Source organism: Myotis myotis, unplaced genomic scaffold, assembly GCF_014108235.1.
Source record: "Myotis myotis isolate mMyoMyo1 unplaced genomic scaffold, mMyoMyo1.p scaffold_m19_p_9, whole genome shotgun sequence".
NCBI lineage: Eukaryota > Metazoa > Chordata > Mammalia > Chiroptera > Vespertilionidae > Myotis > Myotis myotis.
Genome location: NW_023416401.1, coordinates 2,389,387 through 2,401,835, shown reverse-complemented (window position 1 = coordinate 2,401,835; position 12,449 = coordinate 2,389,387).

Below are 12,449 nucleotides of genomic sequence, written 5' to 3'. Positions count from 1 at the left end.
TTAGAATAAATAGCTGTTGTTTGTCCTCATCTGGTAGTTCATTTCTTTCCCTATGTCCCCGCCTCTCCACTCTCTAGCATCGGTGTCAAAGGACTTAATTTTAAGTCACTTTTACAAGGAAGGCTGGCTTACTCCATAAACGGTGCTGTCTCTCGTTTTAATAGAGATTCAGTACACACTCAGCAGGGTGTGGAGCTGGGCTGTAGCTCCATCAGAGTTTGCCAGTTTTCAGCATAAGATCCTGTACAGATTTTGTCAGGTATACACCTAAGGATTTTAATTTTAGGTACCATATGCAATAACAACATTTGGTACTATAGCCAATCTAAAAAGCAAAAAATATCCTTTGCAATAGCATGGATAGACCTGGAGAACATTATGCTAAGTGAAACAAGCCAGTCAGAGAAAGACAAGTACCATATGATTTCACTCATATGTGGAATCTAATGACCAAAGTGAATTAACAAGCAAAATAGAGATAGACTCATAGAGAGAAAGTAGGCTGACAGCTGTCAGTGAGGAGGGAGGTAGAAGAATTGAGCAAAAATAGATTTAAAAAATGACATGGACAACAGTGTGGTATTGCTTGGGGGAGGGGGTTGGAGGAAAGTGGAAGAGGGTGAATGGGATTAAATGGTGATGGACAGAGACTTGACTTGGGGTGATGAACACATAATACAGTGTACAAATGTTATGTTGTAGAATTGTGCACCTGAAAACCTGTATAATTTTGTTAACCAGAGTTACCCCAATACGTTCAATATAAAGAGAAAATAATTTTATTTTTTTATGTATCTTTTGTGATTGAATATCTAGATGCCAAACTTTATAATCAGATTTCACATTACACACTCCCATCCCTATTTTATAAAAAGGTTATTATAGATTATTTTGAATTTCCATTAATAATTGAATTTAACTGGCTGAAATGACCCAGTCTAGTTCGGAGGTAGAATAATCAAGATAAATAGATGAACTTATAAGCAAGATTACTTTTTCTGTACTTTCCATTCTTAGACTGGTTTGAAAGGTTTTACTTATCTATATAATAAAAGCCTAAGCAACCATTACGGCAGAATGACCAGAACAACCAGTTGCTATGATGTGCACTGACTACCAGGGGGCAGATGCTCAACACAGGAGCTGCCCCTTTGTGATCACTGGGCTCCCACAGGGGGAGTGCCACTCAGCCAGAAGTTGGGCTCATGGCTGGCCAGTGCAGCAGTGGTGGCAGGAGCCTCTCTTGCCTCCATAGCAGCGCTAAGGAGCAGTGAGCCAAGCGGTAAGGAGCAGTGAGCAGACGGGCAGTAAGAAGCAAGGTGTCCCAGACTGCAAGAGGGATGCCTGCCTGCTAGCGTCCTGGACTATGAGAGGGTGCAGGTCAGGCTGAGGGATGACCCCCCCCCCTCCTCAGTGCATGAATTTCATGCACTGAGCCTCTAGTTTAACATAAACACTTTGCTATTCTCTAAATGTCTTCAAATTTTGTGGGGATTTTTAAGTTGCTAATGGAAGCTATCTCTTTGATTCAATATATTATCATGTTATTCTTGATTGGTTAATTGAACCCAGATTCATCAATTTGGCTTTTTTCAATAATATTTTTACTCAAAGAACTATCGCTATATTTTAAGAATAAAATAGTGCCCTAGCAGGTGTGGCTCAGATAGTTGAGTGCTATCCCGTGCACTGACAGGTCACTAGTTCAAGTTCTGGTCAGGGCACATACCAGGTTGTGGGTTCAATCCCTGGTCTGGGTGTGTACAGGAGGAAGCCAATCAATGTTTCCCTCTCTATCCCTCTCTCTTTCTCTTCCTCTAGAATCAGTAAAAATGTATATTAAATAAAAAAGCTCCCAATCTGAGAAAACTCTCCAAGTACTTAAGCAGCACCAAAAACAAACAAACAAAACAAAACCTTAGAATACAGATAATTGTGTTCTTCATGGAGAAACTGAGGCTCCATTCATGGGGTCTACTGGCACCTTGAAGCTCCAGGTCAAGAAATTATTAAAAAATTTATAAAGGGCATAGAAAATGGGGCCCTGTGATTGACATTTGCAGATCTGCTCATACGAATTTGAAACCAAATAGGCCAGAATGGCGTAATGGTCCAGAAGAGTTCCTCCCACACCTGAGCTGGAAGTCAGCAAGAATACCAACAAAGAGGCTGAGTCCCTGTGGCATTTTCTTGTAATAAATAGTAGAGAGACAGCTGGTTATAAAAAGACTTTTATAGCAGGAACATTGAGGACGGTCATTTCAGACAAAGTCTCTCTGTCTGGGTTAGGCGTCATGGGCATGTTTCATGGTCCACCATGGTCTGTCATTCAGAATGAACTCTTCCTGCTTAAGCTCTCCTCTGATTGCTGCTGCTTGCACTGCAGTTTCTTTGCTCCAGCAAAAAAGATGTCATTTCCCTCTTCAATCCTGTTGGCATGGACCTTCTGAGCGGGACGCTGGCTGGCGTGCAGTCACCGCTGCAGAACAGATGCGTGGTATTTACAAAGCCTCCTGCGTCCGCAGGGTTACACATCCAAACTGCACCATCCGGTTAATGCACACGGGGTTGCAATAAATCATTCATCGCACAGCAAAATTGTAGACAAATTTATATGAATTCTCTTCTCTTTTTTTTTTTTTACTTACCACATGGATGTTTTCCAAAAGATCTATGGCTCCATAAATCCAAGCAAGTTTATTTGCTAATAATCCCATGATTATAGCTTCGTTTGCTAGTTGTTTTATGTCTCCTGTAAAAATGTCATTGTTTTATTGCTAGCAAGGGAGCCTTCTGGCAAAACCATTGAATACGTTGCCTTTTGTGCAGATGGGTTTTGTCCATCCCCTTTGCTTCCTCATGTCTAAATTCCAAGGGAATGGGATTTTAATAAGACGCCTGCTGATAAAAAATAATCAGGTTATATTTTAAGCGAGTTTCACCTTTGCACACGTGTGATATATACCTATGTCCTCTGTCTTCCTTTTACAATGAAAGAAGTATCCTCCAGCTTCAAACAACTTGAAAGGAAAGGAATTATTTTTCCTTTCTCCACCATCTTCCAAGAGAAAACCAATGACAATGCTTCCTATATGAAGGTAACAAATGAGAGGAGACACTGGGGATTTGGGCAGCGGGGGCAACAAGTCACTTGCAAATCTGCTGAATTGAAAAGGAATGAGATGGTCCTTCTTGGTGAAGACCCTTCTCTTGGGAACTATCTGGACTTCAGAGTAAGCCCTCCCACATTCGGGATCTCTGTTGAACAGAGATTGTGAATGGATCGGAAAGTAAATTACTCTGAAGGACTGTGGCGTGTTGACAAGAGTGGAACCATTCCAAATCGAGCCAGGGCAGGCATTCCGAGGGACTGCCTTGCACGTCTCACTCCTCAAACCTTTCAAATGTTTGACGAGGCAAAATAACCTTTGGACTGAGCAGAACCGACATTTTATTCCAAACAACTGTTTGCAAAGCTGACAGGAAGGCAGGCCTCTGACCACAAGGATCAGTTCTTCAGAATTGGCACCATCATGTGTCGCTGAAGAATAACTGAGCTCATTAGCTCCCATAGAAATCCCTGCCTTGGCTTATTAGCACCAACGGAAATTCTTTCTTTCTGCTCATGTAATTATTTCCTTCCCCTTTCTCATAAGAACTCTTGCCTTCCCCCTCTAATCAGAACACTTTTTGGGTTTCTGCCTGAATCGGTGCATCCCAAGTAGCTCTTCTTTGATCTTAAATAAGTGCGTGTTGCCTCTCACGTTGGCTGGCTGCTTTCCGGTTGACAGAGCAAATGAATAACCATAATAACATAGTCTTCTCCTTGGGGGTTCCCTACTCTGGCCAGGCTTTGGTGAAATCACTTGTTTAATGTCCATCTTTTTTACCAGCCTGTGAACGTGGTGTCTTTGGAAGAGGGTATGCTAATCACATGAAACAACAACAAAAACGACTTAACTAAAATAAAAATCAGGGAATTTATTATTAAAAGAAACAGGGGAATCTCAGGAAACCCCATCCCCTGCTGTGCGTACAGGAATCTAACGGTTGTCACTCATGCTACCCTCACGCTTCTCCCCCTCCCACAGGGTGTCTCCCCTTGTTCCGTGCTTGCTTCTGTGTCTGCTTCCTTCTCTCAGCACACAGGCGAGGGCAGTGATGGCGAACCTTTTGAGCTCGGCGTGTCAGCATTTTGAAAAACCCTAACTTAACTCTGGTGCCGTGTCACATATAGAATTTTTTTAATATTTGCAACCATAGTAAAACAAAGACTTATATTTTTTATATTTATTTTATATATTTAAATGCCATTTAACAAAGAAAAATCAACCAAAAAAAGGAGTTCGCGTGTCAGCTCTGACACGCATGTCATAGGTTCGCCATCACTGGACTAGGGTGACTGTTATCATCACCACAGTTCACACACGTCTCAGGTCAGACAATGCTGAAACGAAAATGGAACACTTTCTGGATTTCGGCTCTGTGCTCCAGTTCTGAGCCTGTACTGGGGTTCAAACTGTGACAGACGGTGCTTTAGGAATTGCTATTGGCCAAGAGTTAGCTTTGGCAAAGGAGAGGCCAGTGGTGTGAGCGCTAATGACCTTGGCTGGAATCTCAATTCTGGCCTGTCCTCTCCAGAGGCGTCTCTCAACCCCACCAAGTGTCAGTTCTCTCATCTGTGAAATGAGGGGAATGATACCTGCCTTTTATGCCAGAATTGGGGCATTAGCAAATTATAGAGGAAAGCATTCTAAATTAAAATTTCCATACAAATGGAAACCTTTAACTCTAGTTGGTTTTGTGAAATAGGTAACATTTTCTAATCCTTTGCTATTCCATTTTTTAAATGTAATATCCACTCTCCCGTCTCCTGGTCGCAAATCTGGGGCAGGAAAAGGAAAGCTTTTCCCTGTCTAATTTGGACCTGACACCAGTTTACGCAGCGGCAGTCCTAACTACAGCGCTCATTAAGAACAGGGGAAGAGAGGGGAGCTGGGCTTCCATGCAGTCCTGGCAATTTAAAGTAGATAAAAAATGTAACTGCTGTTTTCATACATCTGCAATCTTTACCATTCATCTTTAGAACAGTGATTCACACTTTGAAGTCCAACAGGTATAGTTATAAGTCAACATTTCAAAATGTCTACCTAGAAGCATGTGTCTACCCAGGTATGTGTGGCCCACTATCTAGGCAAAGTACCAGCCTTCCTTGTTTATAAGAAATGACATTAAGCAGTGGAAAGGTTACCATGGTGGTGTGAGAGGACAGGTTAAATAGCCATCTCAGACGGTGGGTACAGGAAAATTGAATTTATTTAAGAAAAGGGGGTGGGGTGCGTTATCCAACAGGAAGAGCTGCACAGCACTAACCTCCTACCCTGGTGGGCTGAGTTCAGTGTCACATCGAACCGCTTTCTGTTTCTCAGAAACCTTAGTGAGTCTCCTGATGTAGAAGGAACCTGCCCTTGGTTTTCTGGAGGATTCGGTCCTCAGGGTCTCCCACCACCCAGGGTTTAAAAGGTACGTGGGGAAAATCCCACTATCCCTTCATACAAGTACGAACATCTGGGAATAGACACTGTGTGTCCAACGAGAGAAATATTATGACAGGTATTGTCTCTTAAACCATTTTCAGTCACTGGCATCCTGTAAATAGCAGTTCTTTATCATCCATGCCCTCTCTTTGATGAGACTTTATGCTGATAATTCCTATCACTACCAGTAACATCCTGAGCTCTAGGCCTTGCCGTTAGTACTGGCTAGGGACAGGAAGGCAACATCTGCCAGGATACAGTTATTTATTCAATAGATTTTTCTAGAACCCATGACTATAATCCCTTTCACAAAAGCGAAACCCTCCAATGACATAAATCGTTTGCCGGCTGTGACACTAAATAAAACAGCAAAACCCGACTCCCTGTCCTGCCCGGATGCCAAGGTCCCGCAGAACGCACTGGAGCATTGGCTCCCTGACAGCGTCAGTCGCACACCCCTACAGGCCACCGGAGCTGCCACCGCGCTCACCCACCCTGCGTCACTGGCCCCCAACGCATAGTTCTGTTTAATTGACTATGTAAATAAATGAAGGAAAGGCCATCAGCTGAACGACTTCTTTTCCCAGTGTGTAGATATTCGCCCCCTTTGCCATCTCCGTTAATAACTCCGGCCATGAATTTTGCATGCGCCTCCCGGTTAATTATTCACTCTGAGGAAGCGCGCCCTTGCTGGGCCCTCTCGGATTCCAAGTGGAGCGTTCCTCGCTCTGCACACGGGGATCAGAGCCCAGCGAGGGCTGGGGCGGTAGGAAAGATTTTAGCCTTTTGTTGAATTCAATATTCACCAACTCTTTTTCTTCCTACAGAATAACTCAATCTGCCACCGCCACCACTGTTCTCTGTCACCCCGACGCTTAAACACCCTCTTACCACCTCTCTCACTGGAGACGGCCAGGCACACTTCAGAGGTGCAGCCTACAGGACCCCAACTGATCGACGTACGATGAGTGACTCGGGACTGCAAGGACTCACAGTGTAAGAATTGTCTTTAGTATGAAATTCTTTCCGGTCAGGATCTCGGTTATCAGAAATGCTCCAGGCCTACCAGAGGCCATCTTCCCAAAGGCCTGGGCCAGCGGTTCTCAGCTTCGGCTGCACATTAGTCACCTGGGAATCCTTTTAAAATCCTGACTCCTGGGCCTCATCCTCCGGAAATTCTGTTTCCTTGTTATGGGGTGGGGCCACAACATTAGTAACAAAGAATTTCTGGAGGATGAGGCCCAGAAATCAGGATTGTAAAAAGATTCCCAGGTGATTCTAATGTGCAGCCAAGGTTGAGAACCACTGGCCTAGAACCTAGGCCAGTGATGGCGAACCTATGACACGCATGTCAGAGGTGACACGCGAACCCCTTTTTTGGTTGATTTTTCTTTGTTAAATGGCATTTAAATATATAAAATAAATATAAAAAATCTAAGTCTTTGTTTTACTATGGTTGCAAATAACAAAAAATGTCTCTATGTGACACGGCACCAGAGTTAAGTTAGGGTTTTTCAAAATGCTGACACGCCGAGCTCAAAAGGTTCGCCATCACTGGCCTAGGCCAACCTCAGAGGAGAGGAGCCCTGGGCCTCGCTGGGAGGGGAATGGGGAGGAAGCAGGTGGCATTCTCAGCAACTGCTCCTCCCAGCACAGCTACTGACCAGCAGCTGGTTAACTCCTGGGTGCGGGCGGTCTCGTTTTCTGAGAGAATGAAATGAACAGTCAACTGGCTACAGGTGAGTTCCATCAAAAGCGAAATTAAGCTAAAAGCTTGGATATTCTACTCAGTGTGAACGGAATTTCCAGGCGCTGTAAGAATTATTGGCAGGGATCAATGACTTGGGCGCGCTGTTTTTAAAAAAGAATGCAAAGTTAGACACAAAGTGAATATTTATTTAGAATGAGGGGGAAAAATCACAACACATGATAACTTTTTAAAAGCTGGCAAATAAACATTACATAAAATAACAACATCTTATTCATGAGTAACCTCTACAGTATCTTCATTTCTTAAATTTGGGGGGCTACATGCTCTTGATCATCTACTCATATAGGGGTGATTTTTAAAAAGTAATTTAGGCCGAAACCAGTTTGGCTCAGTGGATGGAGCGTCGGCCTGCGGACTGAAAGGTCCCAGGTTCGATTCTAGTCAAGGGTATGTGCCTGGGTTGCGGGCATATCCCCAGTAGGAGATGTGCAGGAGGCAGCTGATCGATGTTTCTCTCTCATCAATGTTTCTAACTCTCTATCTCTCTCCCTTCCTCTCTGTAAAAAACCAATAAAAAATATATTAAAAAAAAAAAAAGTAATTTAGGCCCTGGCTGGGTGGCTCAATTGGTTGGAGCATCGTCCCAAACACCAAAAGGTTTCGGGTTCAGTTCCTAGAGCACATACCTAGGTTACAGGTCCCATCCCCAGTCAGGGCCTGTACAGGAGGCAACTGATCCCTCTCTCTCTCTCTCTCTCTCTCTCTCTCTCCCTCTCTCTCTCTCTCTCTCCCTTCTTCTTTCTCTAAAGTCAATGAAAACATCCTCAGGTGAAGATAAAATGTAAATAAATAAAATAGATAACTTCGTTTTTCTCCGAATCACTTCAGCATGAGTAGTGGACATTTTTCTATGACTGATAATTTAGAAATGCTTCTTTCCATTTCAAACTTATTTTTGGTCATGTTAATAAGTTTTATGATTGTTTTCAAATGTGGGACAATTCTCAATAAATAGCATGAGAGAGGGAGAGAGATCTGTATGGTTTGGAAGACTTTTCCACAGGCAAAGTTCTGCTTCTTCTCTTCTATTATTCAAATAATTTATGTTGCAAAGTATTAGCATATCAGAGGGTAAGAATACCACTACAAGTTATTCCGATACTCACACAACTAACTCAGCTTAATTACAAACACAAGAGACCGAACCACCTAAAGAATCCCACTAGAGCCAATCAAACAGCACCCTCCACTCAAATTCTAGTTCACAGGACTCCGCGTCCCCACGGCCACTCCGATGGCCCCGCACACGAGTGAGAGGCCCTGGGGCTCAATGTTATCAGCTTCCTGGTAAATGACAAATCTCTGACTCCTGCCCTGAGGAGAAAGGAAACATTATCAACATAAAAAAATGCAATCACTGAGCAGCGCATTTTTCTGAAGGACCATCTGAGAGATGCTCCGTGGTTAGTGCTGCCAGTGCAGCCAGTGCCCCCTGAGCAGAGAGAGAAAAGGTTGTCACTTATTTGCTACAGAACAATTAAGGAACCGATGCCACCTGTACTCTTTCAATGTAGTCAGGCGACCACTTATTTCTTTAATAAGTCTAGGTGATTAGATTGATGAATCTGAAAAACAGAACAAGTTCGCAAGACATTTTCAAGAAATGCTTTAAAAAGCAAGAAATTCTAATAATGATAATGGATTCGAGTTTTAGAATTCTAAACGAATCCTAATTCAACAAACAAAAACCGATTGCTAACTCTGCAAGCAAGGAGCATGGCGTTCCCTCTCTGGACCGCCCGCATCGCCGGTGAAGGGCCTTGCTGAGAAAGCCTTTTCCTGAAGGATCCCTCCCTGGCATCTAAACTTGGCTTCTTGGTGCTCTGGGTGGAGCACTGAGCCCTCTACTCTCACTTGCTTCATCAGGACTGACTCACAGCCCTGGGGGATGCGGGAGAGGCTTTCCTTAGGACGCCTTCTTGGTGCTCTTCAGAAATAACAGGGGCTCCAACTCTCATACAAAATGGTTCCTCCCATCCAAAAAGCCTGGTTACTGTGTCCTAATGACTTCACTCCTGAAGCAAATGGAGTCTCCTGGTCTCTGGTTTGTTTATATACAAGTGTGTTGCTTAGATTAAGTGGCTCAAGGACATTTCTTTAAAAGGTTAAAAAAAAAAAAAAAGACAACCGACAGCCAAGAGCGAAGGTGGCCAGCCTGTCTCATTAGCCTGCGCAGTGGTCATTGGCTTGCTCCCCTGGGTTTGAGCTTCATGCCATGGCTGCACGTCCCAGGAGCAATAATTTCCTGAGCTTTGGCAATGTTTTCCTTCCATCTTTCTTTCTTTTAAGTTAGATTTGTTATTGACTCACTGACACATTGAGTATCCTGTAAATTCCCAGTGATGGGACAATATGATTTGTTTCAAGGGACATTGATTTACCAAAAAAAAAAAAAAAAAAAAAAAAAAAAAAGTCAGAGTACATGCCTCTTCCCATTTTGCATTAGCAGGCAAACTAACATTATAAAACACACAGATCTCTAAATTCAAAACAATAAAGACTCTATAGCTAATGGCCCATTTTACTAGATTAAAAAAAAAAAGAGTCCTGTGGCCACACTATAAAGTAACCTAGTATTTATAGGACTAGAGATAATTCTGAATGCTTAGATTAATGTTATAGCCAAGTCTGTGTTTTGTGCAGGGAGAAGGATTTATCTCTGAAATGTAAAAGTGGGACGTAAACTTTCCCGAGTGAGGTTCTCGTGCGGTTGAGGGGACAGGCCAGCGTCCCATGCAGTAAATGATAGTGGTGAGCACTGGGATTTCCTCAGCTCGGCTATATAACATACACCAACACCCTTTTATAAAACACAGAGCTGAGAGGCAGCAAAATAGCTGTAATCAGCGTGTTCGGCTCCCTCAAGTCCAATAGCCACGAGACTGAAAGAGAAGTCTCTCTCTTCCAGCTCTGAAAAGAGCCAGGTTTGCCATAAGTGTCTTCTATGAGGCAATGAATTCAGCTATGGAAGGCAATTCTTGGCTGAGGTCAACTGAAAAATACCCTTTAAGTAAATGTGTCATTACTATAAAAACTGACCTTCATGGCATTGAAACTCCCCCCCGTGCCCCTTATGTCACCACACGCATGGCCACCTCATAGCACTTAACACTCAGTATTATAGTCGCTCAGTTACCTATTGGTCTCTTCCATAGGAAGAAAGGGAGATCATTAAAGGTAGGAAATGGGCCTTGCTTATCTTTATTTCACCAGTTCAGGGCCCCTGGAAGGTCCCTATCAAATATTCATTGGATGGGTGGATGGATGGATGGATGGGTACTTTCATAGCAGCAGGTTGTAATGCACAACCGAAAAAAAAAAATCTTCCCATGTCTTGAAGAATTAGGTAACTACCTCGGGAGTAAGTACTTGAAAATACTTCTGGTTGAACTCATACATGCTGATGCAATTAAATATTTTACCTGCTTCAGGTAGCAATGCAAAATACAATTAGATAGAAATAGAAGTATACATAAATTACACAGAAGAATTTAATTTCTAAAATTTATTATTTTAAATATGTAAACTATTAAAAAATAAAAATAAATAACAGCAGGAAAGGAAAGAAAAAGCAAACCAGAAAGTATGTGGTGGTTCTGACTAACCAGCAAGGTCCTCAGAATCTTTCTGGAACCAGATTTGTTCGCTACAGTTGAAGGGATATGAACAAAGCAGCAGAAGGTGTAAACTCTTTATATTTCCATTTCAAATGGAAGGAAAAACCACCTCTCTATTTTCCCTGGTGAAACATTACAGATGCACGTTTTTTCAGTGGCTGCAGAAGCACTGAGAGAATGTTCGCTACATGAAAGATGCTTTGAGAGTCAGGGGAGAGGAGAATCCTGGGGAGTCTTGAAAGTCCCTTTTCGTTTTGACCACGGCACCAAAGACGGGCTCTGCAGTGTGGCCTGCGCCCTGAGGGGAAGAAAGGTGAGTGCACTTTGTCTTGCTGCCGTGAGTGATAAGAAGCGCCAGGCCCCGTAGCCATCCTGGGATAATTACGAAAAAGCTGATTAAGTTCAAAGGAGTATGGAAATCTGTTCTTTTGAAAGTCTCTCATAACCTCTCTCTGGAGAGAGATAATTCTATCAAATTTGAATTAATCCATAGAAAGCGGCAAGGCCATTGCCCACTGTTACGTTCTATAGGTGAGATGTGAATATTGCACAATTCTCGGACTTCACGGAAAAATAACTCAGAGCCAGATTACAGAAGGGATTAATTGTAAACAATTCAAGTTGTGACAATCACCCCCAGAGAGGGGTTAATCAACTTCAAACGCATAACTTGACCTAACGATGATAATCTCACCACAGATAAGTCTTTGGGGAATGGATTTTTAAAATGCAGGTCGCACAATGATCCCTTCATAAATCCCATAAAACATTTTTTTGAATTACCCTCGCTGGTATCATTATAAAGTATAATCAGGCCCCAGTATTACCATCACTACTGAAGCTTAGAGTAGAATTAACTGTTCTTCATTTCAAGTCCAAAGCAGGCTCTTTATCAGAAAACCTTCATTCATGCATTCTGAAAGTCCCCCTTTTCCATAGTTAAGTGCAGTATTGTAGTTGGGGTGGAGTCACTCATTTGTTTTTGAACCTTCAGTTTTGAAACCATATATGTATCATACACACAGCCAAGCTGCCAAACAAATGGAGTTTTCTGCATATTGGGAAACATTGTTCAAAACGTGTATGGAAAAATGATTATAAAATAGCTTTGTATTTAATCCTATGTAATAAAAGGCTAATATGCAAATTGTCCCCTCCACTGGTAGTTCAACTAGGGGGTGGAGCTGGCTGGCCAACCGCCCGCAGCCCCTCCCCCTGGCTGGCCTGGCCCTGTGGGCCCCAATCAGGGCTGGCAGGCCAGACCCCACCCATGCACGAATTCGTGCACCTGGCCTCTAGGATAAAAATAATCGAAAATGGTTTAAACATGTGTTTTTTTGTGGATATATATGGTAACATTTACCAACTTAGCCATTTTTAAGTATTCAGCCCAAGATGTTAATTAAGTACAACCACAGTGCCCATCACCAGAACCCTTTTCGTCCTTCGAAATGGAAAGTCTGTGTCTGTTGACTAACAACTCCTCATTCTCACCTTTCCCGGGCCCTGGCCACAACCCTTCCC